The 20,383-nt window shown below is 38.4% G+C and overlaps 1 protein-coding gene across 5 annotated transcripts in view; it reads left to right on the top strand.

Moving 5' to 3' along the window:
• Positions 1–20,383, top strand: part of LRBA (LPS responsive beige-like anchor protein) — a 766,566-nt gene that overhangs the window by 15,376 nt on the left and 730,807 nt on the right. Inside the window, exon 1 of one of the 5 annotated variants that reach the window (XM_064267559.1) lies at positions 13,888–15,015. The exons of the other annotated variants lie outside the window; for them this stretch is intronic. The gene's annotated coding sequence lies outside the window, so the exon portion shown is untranslated. Of the gene's footprint in view, positions 1–13,887; positions 15,016–20,383 lie in introns of those variants that run through there. 5 annotated transcript variants of the gene reach the window in all.

The following is a 20,383-nucleotide window of genomic DNA, read 5'->3' as shown; positions in this document are numbered from 1 at the left end:
ACAACCTGGGAGCCCCCACGTCCCCAAGTTGCTCCTCTAAAGAACTAGGGCAAAAATTACTCCTCATGTCTTACCCGGAAACCCTAGGGGAAAAAATTTCCCAGGCCATTTTTCCAAAGAACCAAGGCAAAAGGCCACATAAAGGAACTCATTTCACTACACCATCAGAGGGAAAAGAAACATGATGAACATGTATTGGCTTGTAGAGCTTCTTTCTGCTCAGAAGTGATATGTAACTTCTGTTCACATTTTATAGGCTGAAAGAAATCACATGGCTGTGCTGGAGTTTATCCCACCATGTTTGAGTTCCACAAAGTAGGCTTGTATAATCCTTTTGCAAGGAAGGGTCCTGAATATGGTGAATAATGACAATTGTATTTCTCCATACTGCTTAGATTTACTGATATTCTTATGAAACATTTGGATAACAAGTATGTCTTGCATCTTACTCTTTATTCTTTAATTCAATTTCTTCCTGAAGCGAACTCACTTAGTCATTGTCTAAAAATGCTCATATGTTGTCTTCACTCTTGAATATAGTTTAGCTGGGTATAGAATTCAAGTTGACAATTATTTTCTCTCACTTTTTGAAGGTATCTGTTCTTCTCTGGTCACTTTTATTACTGTTGAAGTTGTCTCTATTATCATCTAATTTTTTAACTTTACAGATAATCTGTCTTTCTGATTGCTTTTAGTATCTTTTCTTTGTTTTTAGAGTTCTGTATTTTCATCATAACTTGTTTAGGAGTGGTTGTGCTTCTTGAATCTGAGGATTCATGTGTTTCACCATTTCTCATGAGTAATACCTCTTCTTTCTCTATCTGTTTGTATTCTGGATCTCCTAATATGTAATATGTTGGTTCTTCTCTTTCTTTTCATGTCTCTTAACCTTTCTTATTTTCAATCTCTCTTGTGATTCATATCTTTCTTCTAATTTACACAATAATGCACGCTGTCTATGTTTGTTTTCCAACCGTGCCCTCACTCTGTGAAGTTTTTTCGTAAGCATGCTGTGCTAATTTTTTTTTTTTTTAATAGGAAGATGTAGGAAAAAAATGGCATAGTGGCATTTAGGAAAATACCTTGTGGGAGGAGGGTGTGGTTGGCAAACAAATGTAGAAAACACACATTACTTGCAACAAATATGGTACTCTTTTCTTCATCTCTGTCCTCCGACTTCTGATTTCAGTGACTATATATATATACACACACAACATGTATATATATACATGTATATACGTACATATATACATGTATATAGGATCACTATGAGTCGGAATCGACTCGACGGCACTGGGTTTGGTTTTTATATACATGTATATGGTTTTTTTAATATATATGTTTTTTAAATTGTACTTTAGATGACGGTATACAGAACAGACTAGTTTCTCATTAAATAGTACATGTATCGTTTTATGACATTGGTTAACAGCCCTGCAACATGTCAGGACTCTCCCTTCTCAACCTTGGGTTCCCTATTACTAGCTTTTGTGTTCTCTCCTGCCTTCTAGTTTTGCCCCTGGTATTTCCCTTTAGTCTCGTTTTGTTTTATGGGCTTGTGCAATCTTTGGCTTAAGGGAGTGACTTCATTACTGAGCTGAAAGGGTGTCTGGGGGCGTACTCTCAGAGTTTCTTCAGTCTCTTACAGGCCAACAAGTCTGATCTTTTTTTTTTTTTAATTTTTATTGTACTTTAGATGAAGGTTTACAGGACAAACTAGTTTCTCATGAAACAGTCAGTACACACATTGTTCTGTGATATTGGTTAACAACCTCATGACATGTTTACACTTTCCCTCCTCAATCTTGGGTTCCATATTACCAGCTTTCCTGTGCCCTCCAGTCTCCTAGTCCCTACTCCTGGGCTGGTGTGCCCCTTTAGTCTCGTTTTGTTTTATGGGCCTGTCCAGTCCTTGGCTGAAGGGTGAACCTCAGAAGTGACTTCATTACTGAGCAGAAAAGGTGTTTGGGGGCCATACTCTTAGGGTTTCTCCAGGCTCTGTCAGGCTAGCAAGTCTGGTCTTTCTTTTTGAGTTAGAATTTTGTTCTACATTTTTCTCCAGTTCTGTCCGGCACATTCTATTGTGATCCCTGTCAGAGCAGTCAGTGGTGGTAGCTGGGCACCATCTAGTTGTCCTGGACTCAGTCTGGTGGAGGCCGTGGTAGATGTGGTCCATTAGTCCTTTGGACGAATCTTCCATTGTATCTTTAGTTTTCTCCATTCTTCCTTGTTCCTGAAGGGGCGAGACCAGTGGAATATCTTAGATGGCTGCTCACAGGCTTTTAAGATGCCAGATTCTACTCATCAAAGTAGAATGTAGAACATTTTCTTTATAAACTATGTTATGCCAATTGAATTAGATGTTCCCTGAGACCATGGTCCCCACAGTCCTCAGCCCAGCATTTGGGTCCTTCAGGGAGTTGATGTGTCTGTGGAGCTTCCATGACATTGCCTTATACAGGTTGTGCTGGCTTTGTCAGTATTGTGTACTGTCTTACCCTTCACCAAAGTTATCACTTATCTATTGTCTGTTTGGTGATTTTCCATCCCCACCCCACCCCTCCCTCGTGACCATCAAAAATTGTTTCTTTTAGTGGGTAAACCTTTTCATGAGTTTTTATAATAGTGGTCTCATACAATATTTGTCCTTTTGTGATTGAGTTATTTCACTCAGCGTAATGCCCTCCACATTCATCCATGTTATGAGATTCTTCACAGATTCATCATTGTTCTTTATCGTGTAATACTCCATTGTGTGTATGTACCACAGTTTATCGATTCATCTGTTGATGAGCATCTAGGTTTTTTCCATCTTTTTGCTATTGTGATCAATGCTCCAGTGAACATGAGTGTGCATATGTCTATTTGTGTGACGACTGTTATTTATCTAGGGTATACTCCTAGGAGTGTGATTGCTGGATCGTATGGTATTTCTATTTCTAGCTTTCTAAGGAAGTGCCATATTGTTTTCCAAAATGGTTGTATCATTTTGCATTCCCACCAGCAGTACAGAAGAGTTCTGTTCTCCCTGCAGCCTCTCCAACATTTGTTATTTCATGTTTTTTTGATTCATGGCAGTAATGCCTGGGTGAGATGGTATCTCATTGTGGTTTTGATTTTCATTATTCTAATGGCTATTGAGGAAACCCTGGTGGCGTAGTGGTTAAGTGCTACGGCTGCTAACCAAAGGGTCGGCAGTTCATATCCACCAGGCGCTTCTTTGAAACTCTATGAGGCAGTTCTACTCTGGCCTGTAGGGTCGCTATGAGTCGGAGTCGACTCGACGGCACTGGGTTTTGGTTTTTAATGGCTATTGATAGTGAACATTTCCTCATGTGTCTGTTGGCCGCTTGAATGTCTTCTTTGGTGAAGTGTCTGTTCATTTCCTTTGCCCATTCAGTGGCTATATTTTTTATAGTTTATAGAAGTTTAACATCTTTCTAGATCACTCTCTCCCTGCTCCCCCATCACGCTCTTTATCCTCCTTCCCTGATTTATTTTTGCTATGGATTTATCTTCTCATATATAACATACGTATTTTGTCAGTTTCACCCTACTGTATGTTCTGTAAGAACAGACATTTTTGTTCACTTCTGTATCCCTAGCCCCTAAAAGTCGGGCCCCAACTGGTCCTATACTTTCTTTCATCTCTCACCATACTCAAGCCATACTGAACTTCTTATTCCTTAGTAGGTCTTGCCCTTATGTAACTATGTGCTTTTCTGTCAACTGTTCCCACTGGTTGGATGCCTTTCTTCTCTGCATGTCAAAGTCATGCTTGTTAGCGTTAGCTTTAAGAGGTAGCTTAGACATTATCTTCTCTGAAAATGCTTTTTCCCACTCTGAGAAGACTTTGTTTCTCTTCCTCCATTTTACTGTAGTACTTTGTTTATATCTTGTTATAACATTTACCTAGTTCTGTTGCAATTATTTGTTTTTCCTACTAGACCATGAGTATGATTGCAGAGAATCTACCTTTGTCATCTTTTTTTTTCAGTCAGGTTTATTAAGGTATAATTTACATAAAATAATATCATCATTTTTAGATATAGAATTTGATGTATACTTATAGCTGTGTAACCACCACCACATTTGAGATGTAGGATAGTTCCATCACCCCTAAAAGTTCTTTCGTAACGGTTTGTTGTCAGTTCTTTTTCTCTAGGCCTCTGTCCACCCCCACCCCCCGGCAACCATTGATCTAAATTCTACCTGTGTAGTTTTATTTTTAGAATGTCAAATAATAGTAGAATCATATAGTAGATAGTCTTTTGTAACTGGCTTCTTATACTTAGCAAACTGCATTTGAGATTCCTTCATGTTGTTGCGTGTATTAGTAGTTTGCCCCTGTCTTAGTTATCTGGTGCTGCTGTAACAGAAATACCGCAAGTGGATGGCTTTAACAAAGACAAATTTATTTCCTCACAGTAAAGTAGCCTAAAAGTCTAAATTCAGGCATTAGCTCCAGAGGAAGGCTTTCTCTCTCTGTTGACTCTGGAGGAAGGTTCTTGTCATCAGTCTTCCCCTGGACTAGGAGCTTCTCTGCATAGGAGCCTCAGGTCCAAAGAATGCGCTCTGCTCTTGGCACTGCTTTCTGGTGATGTGAGGTCCCCCTGTCTCTGTGCTTGCTTCTCTCTTTTATACCCCAAAAGAAACTGGCTCAAGACACAATCCAGTCTGTAGATTGAGTCCTGCTTCATCAACACAGTCGCCACCCACCCCTCCTCATTAACATCATAAGGCAAGATTTACAACACATGGGAAAATCCCATCAGATGAAAAAATGGTGGACAATCATACAGTACAGGGAATCATAGCCCAGCCAAATCGATGTACACATTTTTGTGGGACACAGTTCAATCCATGACAGCTCCTTCTTATTGCTGAGTAGTATTATATGGTTGTACTACAGCTTGTTTATCCAGTCACTAGGTTGTTAACATTGACTATTATGAATAAAGCTGTATAACATATTAGCATACAGGTCTTTGTGTGGATATGTTTTCATTTCTCCTGGGTAAATATCTTGAAGTGGGCTTGCTGGCTCATGTGGTAAGTGCATGTTTAACTTTATAAAATACTGCCAAACTCTTTTCCAAAGTGGCTATACCATTTTGCAGTCCCACCAGTAATGTATGAGAGTTCCAGTTGTTCTCTATCCTTGTCAGCATTTAGTATTGTCAGGGTTTTCAATTTTAGTCATTTTAATAAGTTTAAATTGGTATCTCATTGTTGGTCTTCATCTGTTTACTTTAAGTCAATTATTTTTAAGAAAGAATGGTTTGAAATTAAGACATAAGAAAAAGATCATACCCTAGTTATTTCTGTGCTGAAGTGATAATTCTCTGCCAACTCTAAAAATAAATAATTAAAAATTAGCAAAATTTTTTAGTAGCATAATTCTCTTGTAAAACATAAATTTAGTCAATGAGTTATTGAAAATAGTCTCTCTTTTTCCCCTTTAGGTTTCTGTCCTTGGAATGGTTCTTTGCTTTTTCGTTTCTGGTCCTTGACAGTTTCTCTTCTCCTGCTCTTAGCTAGGCTTATGTGCTTGCAGTTGTGTTTTTGTTTTTAACTATTTGTATTTCTTAGTATGTTATGGCAGGAAAGAATCTTAGAAATACCTCAGTTTAGTCCTTTTATTTTTTAGGTGACAAATTGAGGATATGCCTGAGGTGAGCCAGCTGGTGAGGGTCAGAGCTGGTTCTAGAACTCAGATCTCCTAAATTCTTGTCCTTTTCCTCACTTAGTCCTTGATGGCTTTCAATTTAGTGAACAGGTTTTATAATTTTTTTTTCAAACTTACCTATACTCAAATAAAAAGCTTTATTTGATGGTTGTTTATATGTGGTTTTTAATTGATTGTGTTTTCTTTTGAAGATAAGTGGTCCACAGTAGATAAGGAAGCAGGATTTCATCAATTGAGATATAAGGAAGGAAACTAGCAGGTTTTTGAGGGCTGTGTGAAATGGATTTTCACATTTACAATATTACTTTTAATTGTTTGCCCTAACACTGGAGTGTTGCTATCCTTAGTTAACATTGGAGTAATGTATTTGTACAGTGGACTTGAAATATAATGAATGTATACTAAAATCTTCTGGGTTGTAAACATAAAATACCACATTAAATATGTTACAACACTTTTTTAGAGAGTTCCTTTCTTAATTTGCTTAATTTACTTGTAAGAAAGGTAGGCCACTGATGGCTAAATTAGTATTTAGGGAAGTACTGATTTTTTGTTTTGTTTTAAGCTGGTTAGCAGCATGGCTGAAATGGAATTTCTTCTTTTGGATTCCAACTCCCCAAGATATATACCCTTACAGAGTAGGTATTAAAGGAATAATTCGAGAATATATTTCAGAGGCTTAGGACTTGGTATATTACAGCTAGAGTAAAATATACAATACTTACAAATATAGGATAATTATAGATTTTTAAATACAGTTGTATTTTTGTCATTTTCTTGCAATTTTGTGATTGAAAATTATTTTACAAGAATCTTTTAACCTGGGGAGTTTTCTAAAAATTGTATTTCTATAATTTTGTCTTTTGCATATTAGTGCAATGGTGTTTGTTTTTCCTTTAACAATCCTATTGCCTTCTTTCCTTCCTCCTTCCCTTCATTTGGCTGTGAATCTGAGCTAAGCTCCTATGTAATTTTGAGTAAGAAAATTTACCTGTCTGATTCTCAATTTTCTTTTACATAGAAATGGGCTGATTCAGTCTATCTCATAGGATTATAGCAACCCTGTGGGAAACTCTGGAAACCCTGGTGGCATAGTGGTTAAGTGCTACGGCTGCTAACTAAAGGGTCAGCAGTTCGAATCCACCAGGTGTTCCTTGGAAACTCTGGGGCAGTTCTACTCTGTCCTATAGGGTCGCTATGAGTCGGGATCGACTCGATGGCGCTGGGTTTGGTTTGGTTTTTTGGGTTACAGGAAACCCTGGTGGCATAGTGGTTAAGTGCTACCGCTGCTAACTAAAGGGTTTGGCAGTTCAAATCCGCCAGGTGCTCCTTGGAAACTCTATGGGGCAGTTCTACTCTGTCCTATAGGGTCACTATGAGTCGGAATCGACTTGACAATACTGGGTTTGTTTTTTTTTGGTTTATAGGGCAGAGTAGAACTGCCCCATAGGGTTTCCAAGGAGCAGGTGGTGGATTTGAACTGCCGACCTTTTGGTTAGCAGCCAAGCTCTTAACCACTGTGCTACCAGGGCTCCTGGCCCTGGTAAGCACTGATAATTGGTCTCTTATCATTTGCCTTTTGCACATATTTCGTATAGGTGGGAACGTACAATATTTGTCCTTTTGTGACTGACTTATTTCACTCCGCATAATGTTCTCAGTGACATGTGGTAACCCCGCCAGGGTTTAAACAACCAACAAAAACTCACTTTTTTCAGTATTAAAAATTGACTTACTATCAATCATACTTCATTGAAAAGAAAAGAAAAAAAAAAATCTTTGTCATGGAAAATATCAAACATGCACAAGGGCATGAAAGAACCCAATGCACTCATCAGCCAGCTTCACTCTTATCAACGTTCTTCCATTTTTTCATAAGTAATTTTAACTAATGCCCTTATGGCTTCTCTCTCTCTCTCTGTATGTGTATATATATATATTTTGGTTCTGTAGTATTTGTTCTTTTAATTAAAGGATGCTAAATTTTAGGGAAAAGGTTTCTAGGAGCTTAAAGTCTGCTGTCAAAGTTTATAGGAAATTGACAGTATGTTGAATGTAGTAGTATGTGCTCTGTAAGAGAATCCAGTGTGTGCAGTACTGCTCTGTATTGAGAGTGGTGGCTTTTTGCTTCTTTGTCTCCTCAAATGATTTTAGTTTTAAAGTTGTCTGGAGTCACTACGGGTTTATACTTAAGGTTTGACTTTATTTCTTTTTTCTTTTATTATTTGAGATAGAAGCCTGACAATCTAATCTAAGGTAAGGTAACAGATGCTGATTTGGGCTTGACATTATGGGGACAGTTTTCAGTAAGGTAAGTGAACTTGTTGAATTGGCTTTTGTCCTATCTGTTGAAGTATCTTATCTTCAGTAACCTTAAAGGCTCATCAGCATAGTTGCCCTAATACCTTATTGTGACTCTGGCCCTGAGAAGGACTTGGTATAGTTTTGTTTTACTTTTGTCATTGCTAGGAATAGTTTTTGGTTTTAGGAATAGGGATAAAATATTATTAATTGCAAGTCATAGTCCATCATTGTCCTGAGATCCTGTAATCATTGGGACTGTTGCCTAATTTAAGATCTTATTTACATCTGGAAGTGCTAATTAATTGCTTATGGATAAGGAAAACCGTCCTGTATAAATCTAAACATATGAAAACTTTCTTATGGAACTAACTTCTAAGAATATTTTTGCCCGAGGCAGGTCAAATTTTGACTTTAACGAGCATGTTTTCAGCTAGCTTCTCTGCCCTCTGGCCCCACAGGGTATATTGTTAGTTGAACTGGTACATCTTATTATTTTGTCTGTCTGTTAGAGGAAGATGGAAATTTCCATAAAGATTGTCTTTCTCTCTAATGAATAGTAAACTATCATTCCCTTTCCTGACTGCCTCTTCTTCCCCTTGGAATCTTTATACTGTTCTTTTGGAATTGGAAATGTCTTTGACATTCTGGCTCAAGTAAAAAGTCTTGTAAAATTTTTCTTTTAAGTCACCGTAAGGTGACTTTTTTTATTTAAGGTGAGTAAATTTTATTTTTTTATTTAAGGTGAGTAAATCTCTGTTTTATTTTCCTAATATGTTTACTGCCTTCGATGGAATGAAAAAATTAGTATGATGACTTCGATGGCTTTACTGATTGGTTCAGAGACAGTTGTCTATTCTCCTCCCCCCCCACTTTTCTTTTTTTTTTTTCCCAGCAATCTTACCTATTTTACCAGAAATGCCTAAATTCTATTTCAGGTCATGTTTTAGCATCCTCTGCTGGTTAAGAAGGTGGCCAAAGGTTGACTAAGTTTATAGTGCCTCAGTTTACATACATATTAAAAGTGGTCTCCGTCATGAATAATGCCATAGATTGGGAAAAATTTCCATATTGATTTGTATTTATAGCATACTGCTTAGAAAACATTACTTTGGAAAGAATTTTTCTCTGTCCAGTTTAATTTATATCGAGTAAATTGATGTTAAGAGATTGATGATAAAATATAACCAGGAAATGGTAAAATTAATCTGATTTGTGTGGAGGTTTGTGAGTAGTCTTTCACGAGCCTCAAACTCTAGTCTTTTGAGTTTGAGTCAACTTCTCAAATCTAGATGGAGATGGGATTTTGTTTTCTTTCCAAGTATGACGTGTCATTTGATGCTTCGACATTAACTTTCTAGTACATGATTTTGAAATTTCTTTCAGAACTTCATCTTGTGTTAGTAAGAAAAAAAAAATACAGTCTTGACTTTCTTTGCACCTGTAATTACTTGTGAAGTAAATATGAAATAGTGGAATATTTTCCTTGATATCTCTTCAGTGTAACCGGGTTTTGTTCCTTTTAAAGCAGACTTTTTAAAGTTTAGCTCCCTGAAAGTACTCTTAACAGACCATGTTCAATTCTACATTGTAAATCATCTTAGGTAAATTTACTTGTCTGACTGTAAAAATGCGATTTTGTGTATTTAAAACGTATGTAGTTACAAAATTTATTAATTTATTGTACTGGAAGATTAAAAAAAATTTTATATAATTTTATTTTGTTGTTGAGAATGTATACAGCAAAACACACCAATTCAGCAGTTTCCACATGTGACATTGATTACATTGATTAAGTGACATTGATTATATTCTTTGAGTTGTGTAACCATTCTCACTCTCCTTTTCTGAGTTGTTCCTCCTCCATTAACATAAATTCACTGCCCCCTAAAAGTTCCTATCTAATCTTTTGAGTTACTGTCAGTTTGATCCTATATAGATCGTTCTTAAAGAGCGTAATGCTCAAGGCAGGCATTTTTTACTAGGTAAGCTAAGCTATTGTTTGGTTTTGAGAAGATTTCAGGCAGTATTTTCGAATTAAGGTTTAAAGATTCAGGGCAACAGTTTCAGGGGTTCATCCATCCTCCATGGCTCTAGGAAGCCTGGAGTCCATGAGAATTTGAAATTCTGTTCTGCGTTCTTCCCCCGCCCCCTTTTGATCAGGATTCATCTATGGAATCTTTGATCAAAACGCTTAGTAATGGTAGCCCGGTACCATCTAGTTTTTCTGGTCTCAGGGCAAAGGAGGCATTTGTTCATGGAGGCAATTAGCCCACATTCCGTATCCTCCTCCTCTTGCTGACTCTCCTTCCTCTGTTGTTCCAGGCAAATGGAAACCAATTGTTGTGTCTTGGATGGGCTGCTTGCAAGCTTTTAAGACCCCAGGCACTATGTACACATTGAGTAGCCTCAGCAGCTACTCTTTCTTTTGTGGTCATTGTTGTAAATATATGTATCACACATCTTTTGCCAATTCAACTTTTTACAGGTATAAAACTTATTGATAACAGTTACTAAAATTTGCTGTGCAACCCAACCCTTAATCAATGCAGTATTTCTATCACCATTAATCCTTCCCTTTCCCCTCCCTCCTGCCTCTGGTAAGCACAAATAAACTTTGTTCTCTATACATTTGTCTTTTTATTTAAGTGAGGTCATATAATATTTGTCCTTTTCTGATTGACTTATTTCACTCAGCATAAATTTTTAATGGCTTCCAGCTCCATCCATGTTGTAGCACTTATCAAGACTTCATTTCTCCTGCTGGCTGAGTAGTAGTCCATTGTATGTATGTATGACATCCTTTTTATCCATTCGTCTGGATGGGCGTTTAGATTGTTTCCAATGGTGCTGCTTTCAAGTCTTTTGGGTGTATACCTAGGAGTGGAATTGCTAGATCATATGGTAGTTCTGTTTATAGTTTTTTGAGGAACTGCCACACTATTTTCCATAACAGCTGTGCCATTTTACATTCTCACCAGCAGTGGGTAAGGGCTCCAGTTTCCCCATATCCTCGCCAACATTTATGTGTGTGTGTGTTTATCTTAGCCATTTTAGTGGGAGCGAGATGGTATTTCATTGTGATTTTGATTTGCATCTCTGATGGCTAATGATGCTGAGCATCTTTTCATGTGTTTGGTGGCCATTCGAATGTGCTCTTTGGTGAGATGTTTGTTCAAGTCCTTTGCCCGTTTTATGACTGGGTTGTTTATCGTTTTGTTGTTGTCAAAAATGAGTTGATATATTGAAAGAAATTTGTTGGTTTAGGAATTGGAGTAATGAAAAGTTATTTGATTTTTTTAGCTATCATTCTTGGATATCTCATTTTTTCCTTCTAATATAAACCCACTGCCTTTGAGTCAATTCTGACTCATAGCGACCCTGTAGGACAGAGTAGATCTGCCTGATAGAGTTTCCAAGGAGTATTATCCTTCTAATATAGGAGAATGTAAAAATGTATTAAACCCATGTGGCATTCTGTATTTCAGTATGTATTTCATTAAATTTTTATTTATTTTTACTGTGCTTTAGGTGAAAGTTTATGGAGCAGATTAGTATCTCATTCAACAATTTATACACAGGTTGTTTTGTGACATTGGTTGTGCTACCTCTGGTGTGTCAACACTATTCCCTTTTCCACCCCGGATTCCCCATTTCTATTTGTCCCATTTCCTGTCTCTTCCTGCCTTCTTGTCTTTGCTTTTGGGCAGGTGTTGCCCTTTTGGTCTCATTTACATGATTGAACTAAGAAGCATGTTCCTCACTTTTTATTGTTTGTTTTATAGACCTGTGTAATCTTTAACTGAAGGGTGGATTTTGGGAGTGACTTCTCTTCTGAGTTAAAAGGGCATCCATCTGAGGGCCATGCTTTCAGGGTTCCTCCAGTCTTTGTCAGACAGGTACGCCTTGTCTTTTTTTGTGAATTTGAATTTTGGTCTACATTTTTCTCCTACTCTGTCTGGGACTAAATTTTTATTTTTTATTTTATTTTTTTTAATTAACTTTTATTAAGCTTCAAGTGAACGTTTACAAATCCAATCAGTCTGTCACATATAAGTTTACATACATCTTACTCCGTACTCCCACCTGCTCTTCCCCTATTGAGTCAGCCCTTTCAGTCTCTCCTTTCGTGACAATTTTGCCGGCTTCCCTCTCTCTCTATCCTCCCATCCCCCCTCCAGACAAGAGTTGCCAACACACTCTCAAGTGTCCACCTGATATAATTAGCTCACACTTCATCAGCATCTCTCTCCCACCCGCTGACCAGTCCCTTTCATGTCTGATGAGTTGTCTTCGGGGATGGTTCCTGTCCTCTGCCAACAGAAGGTCTGGGGAGCATGGCCACCGGGATTCCTCTAGTCTCAGTCAGACCATTAAGTATGGTCTTTTTATGATAATTTGGGGTCTGCATCCCACTGATCTCCTGCTCCCTCAGGAGTTCTCTGTTGTGCTCCCTGTCAGGGCAGTCATCGATTGTGGCCGGGCACCAACTAGTTCTTCTGGTCTCAGGATGATGTAGGTCTCTCGTTCATGTGGCCCTTTCTGTCTCTTGGGCTCCTAGTTGTCGTGTGACCTTGGTGTTCTTCATTTTCCTTTGCTCCAGGTGGGTTGAGACCAATTGCTGCATCTTAGATGGCCGCTTGTTAGCATTTAAGACCCCAGATGCCACATTTCAAAGTGGGATGCAGAATGTTTTCATAATAGAATTATTTTGCCAATTGACATAGAAGTCCCCTCAAACCATTTTCCCCAGACCCCCACCCCTGCTCTGCTGACCTTTGAAGCATTCATTTTATCCCGGAAACTTCTTTGCTTTTGGTCCAGTCCAATTGAGCTGACCTTCCATGTATTGAGTGTTGTCTTTCCCTTCACCCAAAGCAGTTCTTATCTACTGATTAATCAATAAAAAACCCTCTCCCTCCCTCTCTCCCTCCCCTCTTCGTAACCACAAAAGTATGTGTTCTTCTCAGTTTTTACTATTTCTCAAGATCTTATAATAGTGGTCTTATACAATATTTGTCCTTTTGCCTCTGACTAATTTCGCTCAGCATAATGCCTTCCAGGTTCCTCCATGTTATGAGATGTTTCACAGATTCGTCACTGTTCTTTATCGATGCGTAGTATTAAATTTTTATTTTGATTAAAATGCCAATTAAAAGAACTTTCAAGTATGATTTACATAGACCCAGCTATTACAAAATAGTGATTTTATGATCTTACTACTTCCATAGTGGAGCTTATCTCACAGTATTTATTTTGGAAGTAAACATGAGTTTATGTTTTATCTTTTACTTGAAAAGACAAGCTTTATTTAGGCTTATTAAAAATATGTCTGATTACTTTCTGAAGAGTAAGATAAGTGTACAAATGCATGTTATAGAATTTGATCCTGCCAGCAAGAACAATTTTATGATTTGCATATTTTGTTATGCCAAAAATTTTTATAATTTCATTTGTTTCTTCCCTTCTATTTACTACCTTTGCCTTTTTCTCACCGTTAAATGTGAGTACATTAAAATAAAACCTAAATTCCCTCTTCAGCTCTCTTTCTCATACACACACACACACACACACACACACACACACACAAGCATACACAGTTTGAAATTTCTTTGGGAAGTCAAGGCACAATAAGGAAGAAAATGTACATGTTAGCACATGACCACTATGCCACCAGGGCTCTGCGAAGAAGGGTTAGTGTTTAGAAGGAAGGCTTGCAGAAGATAACCTTTTAAAATTTTTTTTTTTTAGAGGAAGATGGCATGCCAGTTAAGAAGCTGCAAGTATGTATCTTGGAAAATTGGAGATAATATCAAGTCCTAATGGTTACATAGTTTAGACTTCAAAATTTTCTTATGCATGTTGAATTTTAATTTCTGATTGGATTTTAAAGTGTTGGGTATAATTAGCTACTTTTATTTGTTAAGTTCTAGTGTGGTTCTCTGTGGCTTACTCTCATTATCTTTTGGTTCAGAAAGGGTTTTTTTGTTTTGGTTCAGGAAGGTTTGAACTGCCATTGAGCAGAGTGGGAAAGTGAGGCTTGTGGCTTGCATTAAAATATCTTCTCCAGAACTTGGGAAGAATTTAGTGTGACATAGTGGGGACTGATAAATATTTGTTGAATAAATGAATCAATGAATGCATTCATGAATGAAAACATTCCTTTATTTCTGCATCCCAGGAGTATTTCCGGTAGGGAGATGGGTATGACCATAAGCCTGTTTCTTTTTTAATCAAATATCTTGAGTGTTCAGATGATAACTAGTCTCTAATTCCATCTGATTGGCCATTTGTAGACTTTTAAGACGCACAGTTAAAAATTGGGAATAAGAGGAAACATCATTTGGGTAAGAGTCCTGGGAAAAAAATTCCCATGTACCTGTAGTAATTTCATTGCAGTATCTCATCACAAAATAAAGGCTTTTGCTTTATGACATATTATTTGCCATATCGTCTAGGTAACAGAATTTCAAATACTTAGTTTTAATGTGTTTTATTTAACAAATGCAATGGAAAGAGAATTGTTTTTATGCCTAATTCTGCCATTTCTATGCTGGATGTGACCTCATCTTAATCACTTAATCGCTGTCAGTCTCCTCATCTGCCAGTAGAGATAAAAAGCCCGTCCAGCATTGTGTGCAGTCAGCTGAGATGATGTAAAGCACTTTTTAAAATCCTGTTACTTTAAAAATGAAAGGCATTCCAAGAGGATTGAAAACATACATGTATACAAAAAATGTTCACAGCATCATTATTTATAATAGCTGCCTTAGGCTGGGTTCTCTAGAGAAGCAAAACCAGTAAAGTGTATAAATATATGTATATGGAGAGATTTATATCAAGGAAATGGCTCACATGGTTGTAGAGGCTAGAATGTCCCAAGTCTATGGGTCAGGATAGAGACTTTACCTGATTCATGTAACTGCAGGGGCTGATGAACCCAAGATCCGCAGCTCAGAGAGCAGGGCCCTTGCTCACAGGCTGTGAAGATCGATGAATCCCAAGATCGGCAGGCAAGACCACAGGTAAGCTGCTAGCTCAAGTCCCAAGAACCAGATGTCAGACAAACCGGAGTCAGCTGTGGGATCCAGAGCTAGCAAAAGCCTATGAGCCCTGCTAGAATGTCCGCCTATATTCGATGCAGGCCACACACCCAAGGAAACTCCCTTTCAACTGATTGGTTACTCACAGCAGATCCCATCATGGCAGTGATCACACATCAAATCTCAACATGGAAGTGACCATAACATTATACGACTGCCAAACCACTGAGAATCAGGGCCCAGCCAAATTGACACACAATCTTAACCATCACAGTAGCCAAAAAGTGGGAACAACCCAAACGTTAATCAACTGATAAATGGATAAACAAAATGTGGCATATTCATACAGAGATGATGTTTAGCCATACAAATGAGTGAAGTACTGATACATGCTACAACAGGGATGGACTTTGAAAACATGCTAAGTGAAAGAAGGCAGACACAAGAGGCTACATAGTATATGATTCCATTTATATGAAATGTCCAGAATAGGCAAATCAATAAAGTGGAAAGTAGATAGCGATTGACAGGGGCTGGGGGGAGAAGGAGGATAAGGAGTGACTGCTAATGGGTATGGGGTTTCTTTTTTGGGGGTGAAAATGTAAAATTAGATGATAGCGATAGTTTTACATCTCTGAATATACTAAAAGCCACACTAAAACGTACACTGTACAAGGATGAATTATGTATTATGTGAACTATATTTCAGTAAAGCTGTTATAAAGGAAGAAAAAGAATGAAAGGTATGGTTTAAAGGACTGAACTGGTAACACCTTATTTTTATGAAATGGGCCCTATCATCAGAATTTAATACAGACTCAGGTTTATCTTTTCTCACTTAAAGATCCATATTTATGCCTATTCCCAAGAAAGTGATCCAGCTGAATGTGGAAATTATTGAACAATGTCATTAATATCACGTGCAAACAAAATTTTGCTGAAGATCATTCAAAAGTGGCTGCAGCAGTATATCGACAGGGAACTGCTAGAAATTCAGGCCGGGTTCAGAAGAAGATGTGGAACCAGGGATATCATTGCTGATGTCAGATGGATCCTGGCTGAAAGCAGAGAATACCAGAAGGATGTTTACCTGTGTTTTATTGACTATGCAAAGGCATTTGACTGTGTGAATCATAACAAACTATCTGGGAATTCCAGAACACTTAATATGTGCTCATGAGGAACCTTTACATAGATCAAGAGGCAGTTGTTCGGATAGAACAGGAGAAATTGCGTAGTTTAAAGTCAGGAAAGGTGTACGTCTGGGTTTTATTCTTTCATGATAACTATTCAATCTGTATTTTGAGCAAATAATTCGAGAAGCTGGACTATATGAAGAAGAACGTAGCCATCAGGATGGGAGGAAGACTCATTAGCAACCTGTGTTATGCAGATGACACAACCTTGCTTGCTGAAGGTGAAGAGGACTTGAAGCACTTACTGATGATGATCAAAGAACATAGCCTTCAGTATGGATTATGCGTCAACATAAAACAAAAATGCTCACAATGGACCAATAAGCAACATCATGATAAACAGGGAAAAGATTGAAGTTGTCAAGGATTTCATTTTACTTGGATCCACAATCAACATCCACGGAAGCAGCAGTCAGGAAATCAAAAGATGCATTGCTTTGGTTAAATTGGCTGCAAAACACCTCTTTAGCAAAGATGTCACATTGAAGACCAAGGTGTGCCTGACCCACACCATGGTATTTTCAATCACATGCACATTATGCATGCGAAAGTTGGACAATGAATAAGGAAGACCGAAGAAGAATTGACGCCTTTGAATTGTGGTGTTGGCGAAGAATGTTGAATATACCGTGGACTGCCAAAAGAACGAACAAATCTCTCTTGGAGGAAGTGCAACCAGAGTGCTCCTTAGAAGCAAGGATGGCGAGACTGCGTCTTACATACTTTGGACGTGTTGTCCAGAAGAATCAGTCCTTGGAGAAGGACATCATGCTTGATAAAGTAGAGGGGCAGGGAAAAAGAGGAAAAGCCTCAGTGAGGTGGATCAACACGGTGGCTGAAACAGTGGGCTCAGGCATGACGATGATTGTGAGCGTGGTACGGGACTGGGCAGTATTTCCTTCTGTGGTACATAGGGTTGCTATGAGTCAGAACTGACTTGATGGCACCTAACAACAACAACAGCACTTGATGATAGAGATATTTTATTCACCTTAGTATCCCTAGAACCTACTACGTGCCGGTCATGTAGTGGGTGCTCAGTAAATATTTATAAACGAATAAGATTTTGCTTTCCTGTGGACCTTGAGAAAATTAACTTTCTGAGCTTCATTGTCTGTAAAATGCAGATGATTTGCATTTCATAGGGTAATTGTGAGGATTGTGTAACGTGTGAATGTGTGTAGTTTAGTGTCTGGAATGTATTGGATATACGAAAAAAGTTAGCTGATTTTGAATCTGTGCCTGAGTCCTTATGGTGTCTGAGTTAAACCTGGAAGCTTTTTTGTTTGTTTAAATAAAATTTAATTAAATCAGGGTTGAATCTTATTTTGAAGGTAGTGTTTCAAGAAGCAGAGTGGATATGGATGTGGATATAGATATTTTGACCAAGAGGCTGATGTAAATTTTAAGCTAGGCTACTTTTTATTGAGGGACTTCACACAATGGTTGTACAGCGTATACCCCGTCAGAGGTGCCTGGTGAAGGGATTGTTAGTGGTGCATGCCCTGGTATGGGATATTAAAGAGATGACATTTTTTTCTTCTTTTTTTGTGTGTGCATTAGGTGAAAGTTTACTGAGCATATTAGTTTCCCATTTATTAGTTTGTACATAAAGTGTTTCATGACCTTGGTTTCATTCCCCACAGTGTGTCAGCACTCTCCCTGTTTCTGCCCTGGATACCCGGTTTCCCTTCATCCTGAATTTCTGCCCCTTCTTGCTGTCTCATTTTAGCTTTTGGGCAAATTGCTCTTTTGATCTTGTATAATTGCGTGTTCCAAGGAGTACGTTTCTCTTGGGTGTTATTGTTTATCTTATGGGCTTCTCCATTGTTTGGCTGGGTGGTGGTCTCCAGGAATGGTTTCAGTTCCAGGTCAGAAGGGTGTCATAAGGGGTGTCTTGGGGGTTCCTCCAGTCTCCGTCTGACCAGTGAGCCTGGTCTTTTTCGTGAATTTGCTTTTTTGTACTTTATTTTTCTCCCCCTCTGTCCAGTATCCTCTTTTGTGATCCCAGTCAGAGCAGTTGGTTGTGGTAGCTGGGCACCATGTAGTTCTGGTCTTGGGGTTGTGGAGGCTGTGGTTCATGTGGTCCATTAGCTGTTTGGACTAATTGTTCATTTGAGTCTGGTTTTCCTCACTCTCCTTTGCTCCAGATGGAAGGAGACCAGTAGTTGTATTTAGATGGTGACTTGCAAGCTTTTAAGACCCTAGACATTACTCAACAAAGTAGGATGGAGAACATTGTCTTTATGAACTATGTTGTGCCAACTGACATAGATGTCCCCTGAATCTATGGTCCTTTGCCCTCGAGCCTAGAAACTTCATCCCACAAGGTGTTTATGTCTAAGAGGTTTCCCTGACTATATCCCTTATATGGTCTATATGAGCTGCATCTACAGTCATGTATGTAGAAATATCTACCACTAATCCTGTATCTGCCGGAGGGTGTGTTTCCTTACACCCTCCCGTACCTCTTGGTGATCTATCCATTTGTAAATTATTGTTCGTTAATACTATTGTTGAAAGAATTGTTTAAGCTATAGTAGTTACTGTGGTTGCCCCTTATTGTGTTCCTCTCTGTGTCCTGTCTTGCCTTGGTCATGTTGTGCTGACTTCCCCCATATTATATGTTGCATTTCAAAAGGGATGACTTTTTGTAAGTAGTCCTCCTAGAAAGGGGACAGAGTCCCTGGGTAATGCAAATGGTTAAACAGCTTGGCTGATAACTGAAAGGTTAGAGGTTCGAGTCACTTAGGGGTACGTTGGAAGAAAGCCCTGATGATCTACTTCTGAAAAAATTAGCCATTTCAACCCGTGTGACATACATGGGGTTGCTATGTGTAGGAATCGACTAGATGGCAACTGGGCTGTTCTGGAATGGAGAAGGGGGGCATTTTGGTAATTTATCAGAGCAGAGGACGTGCCTTTTTGTAATTCAGTGCACTGTATATGCTTTGCTTTGATACTAAAACCTGGAGAATACTTGGCTTGGCACCGCTTTGCTTATTTTACTTAGCTGCATTTAGACTTGATGGCCTTGAGTTTAAAAAAAATTTTTTTTGTTGAGAATATCCATAGCAGAACATACGCCAATTGCAGCAGTTTCTACACGTACAATTCAGTGACATTGATCACATTCTTTAAATTATACAACCATTCTCACCTTCCTTTTCCAAGTTGTCCTTCCCCTGTTAACATGAACTCACTGCCCCCTAAGTTTTGTGTCTGATCTTTTGAGTTGCTGTTGTTAGTTTGATCCCATGTAAATAGATCTTAAAAGGGCACAGTGTTCAAGAGAGATGTTCTTTACTAGTTAAACAAAACTATTATTTGGTTTTAAGAATACTTCATGGAATGCTTTTGGCTTAATGTTTAAAGATGATCTCAGGGCAGTAGTTTCGGGGGTTTATCCAGCCTCCATGGCTCCAGAAAGTCTGAGTCCATGAGAATTTGAAATTCCATTCTGCGTTTTCCCTCTTTTGATCAGGATTCTTCTGCAGAATCTTTGACCAAAATGTTCAGTAGCGGTACCTGGGTATCATCCAGTTCTTTTCGTCTCACGGCAAAGGAGGCAGTTATTCACGGATGCAATTAGCCACCCGTTTCTTTTCCTCCTCCTATTCCTGACTCTCCTTCTTCTTTTGCTGCGGGTAGGGAGAGACCAATTGTTGTACATGGACTTGAATGTAATTGAAATGTCCTTGAACTTGGATAAGGCCCATCCAACTAATGCAAATAAATAGTTGTATGTTTTGAACATAGTTGTATTTTATTTTCATCAAGTAGGTTTGTTTCTAAATTTAATCATTGGAACTTGTTTAGAGGAATTCTACTGTAGTTTGATAAAGTAATTTTTGTAAAGCATTTATACATACTACATTTGATCCTGAGTGGGCAATGGTAGTTCAGTAGTAGAGTTTTCATTTTCATGCATGAGATTCCAGTTTGAGTCCCAGCCTGTGCACCTTAAGAGTAGCTACCATCTGACTGTCAGTGGACGACTGCATGTTGCTGAGATGCTGAACAGGTTTCAGTGGAGTTTCCATACTAAGACAGACTAGAAAGAAAGGTTCGGTTATCTACTTCTGAAAAATAAGCCAGTGAAAATTCTGTGGGTCACAATGATTGGATCCTGTTGTACATGGAGTTGCCATGAG

The sequence above is a fragment of the Loxodonta africana genome, chromosome 13 (genome assembly GCF_030014295.1).
Source record: "Loxodonta africana isolate mLoxAfr1 chromosome 13, mLoxAfr1.hap2, whole genome shotgun sequence".
NCBI lineage: Eukaryota > Metazoa > Chordata > Mammalia > Proboscidea > Elephantidae > Loxodonta > Loxodonta africana.
The sequence above is the reverse complement of the archived record's forward strand: the minus strand, read 5'-3'. Positions and strand labels throughout refer to the sequence as shown.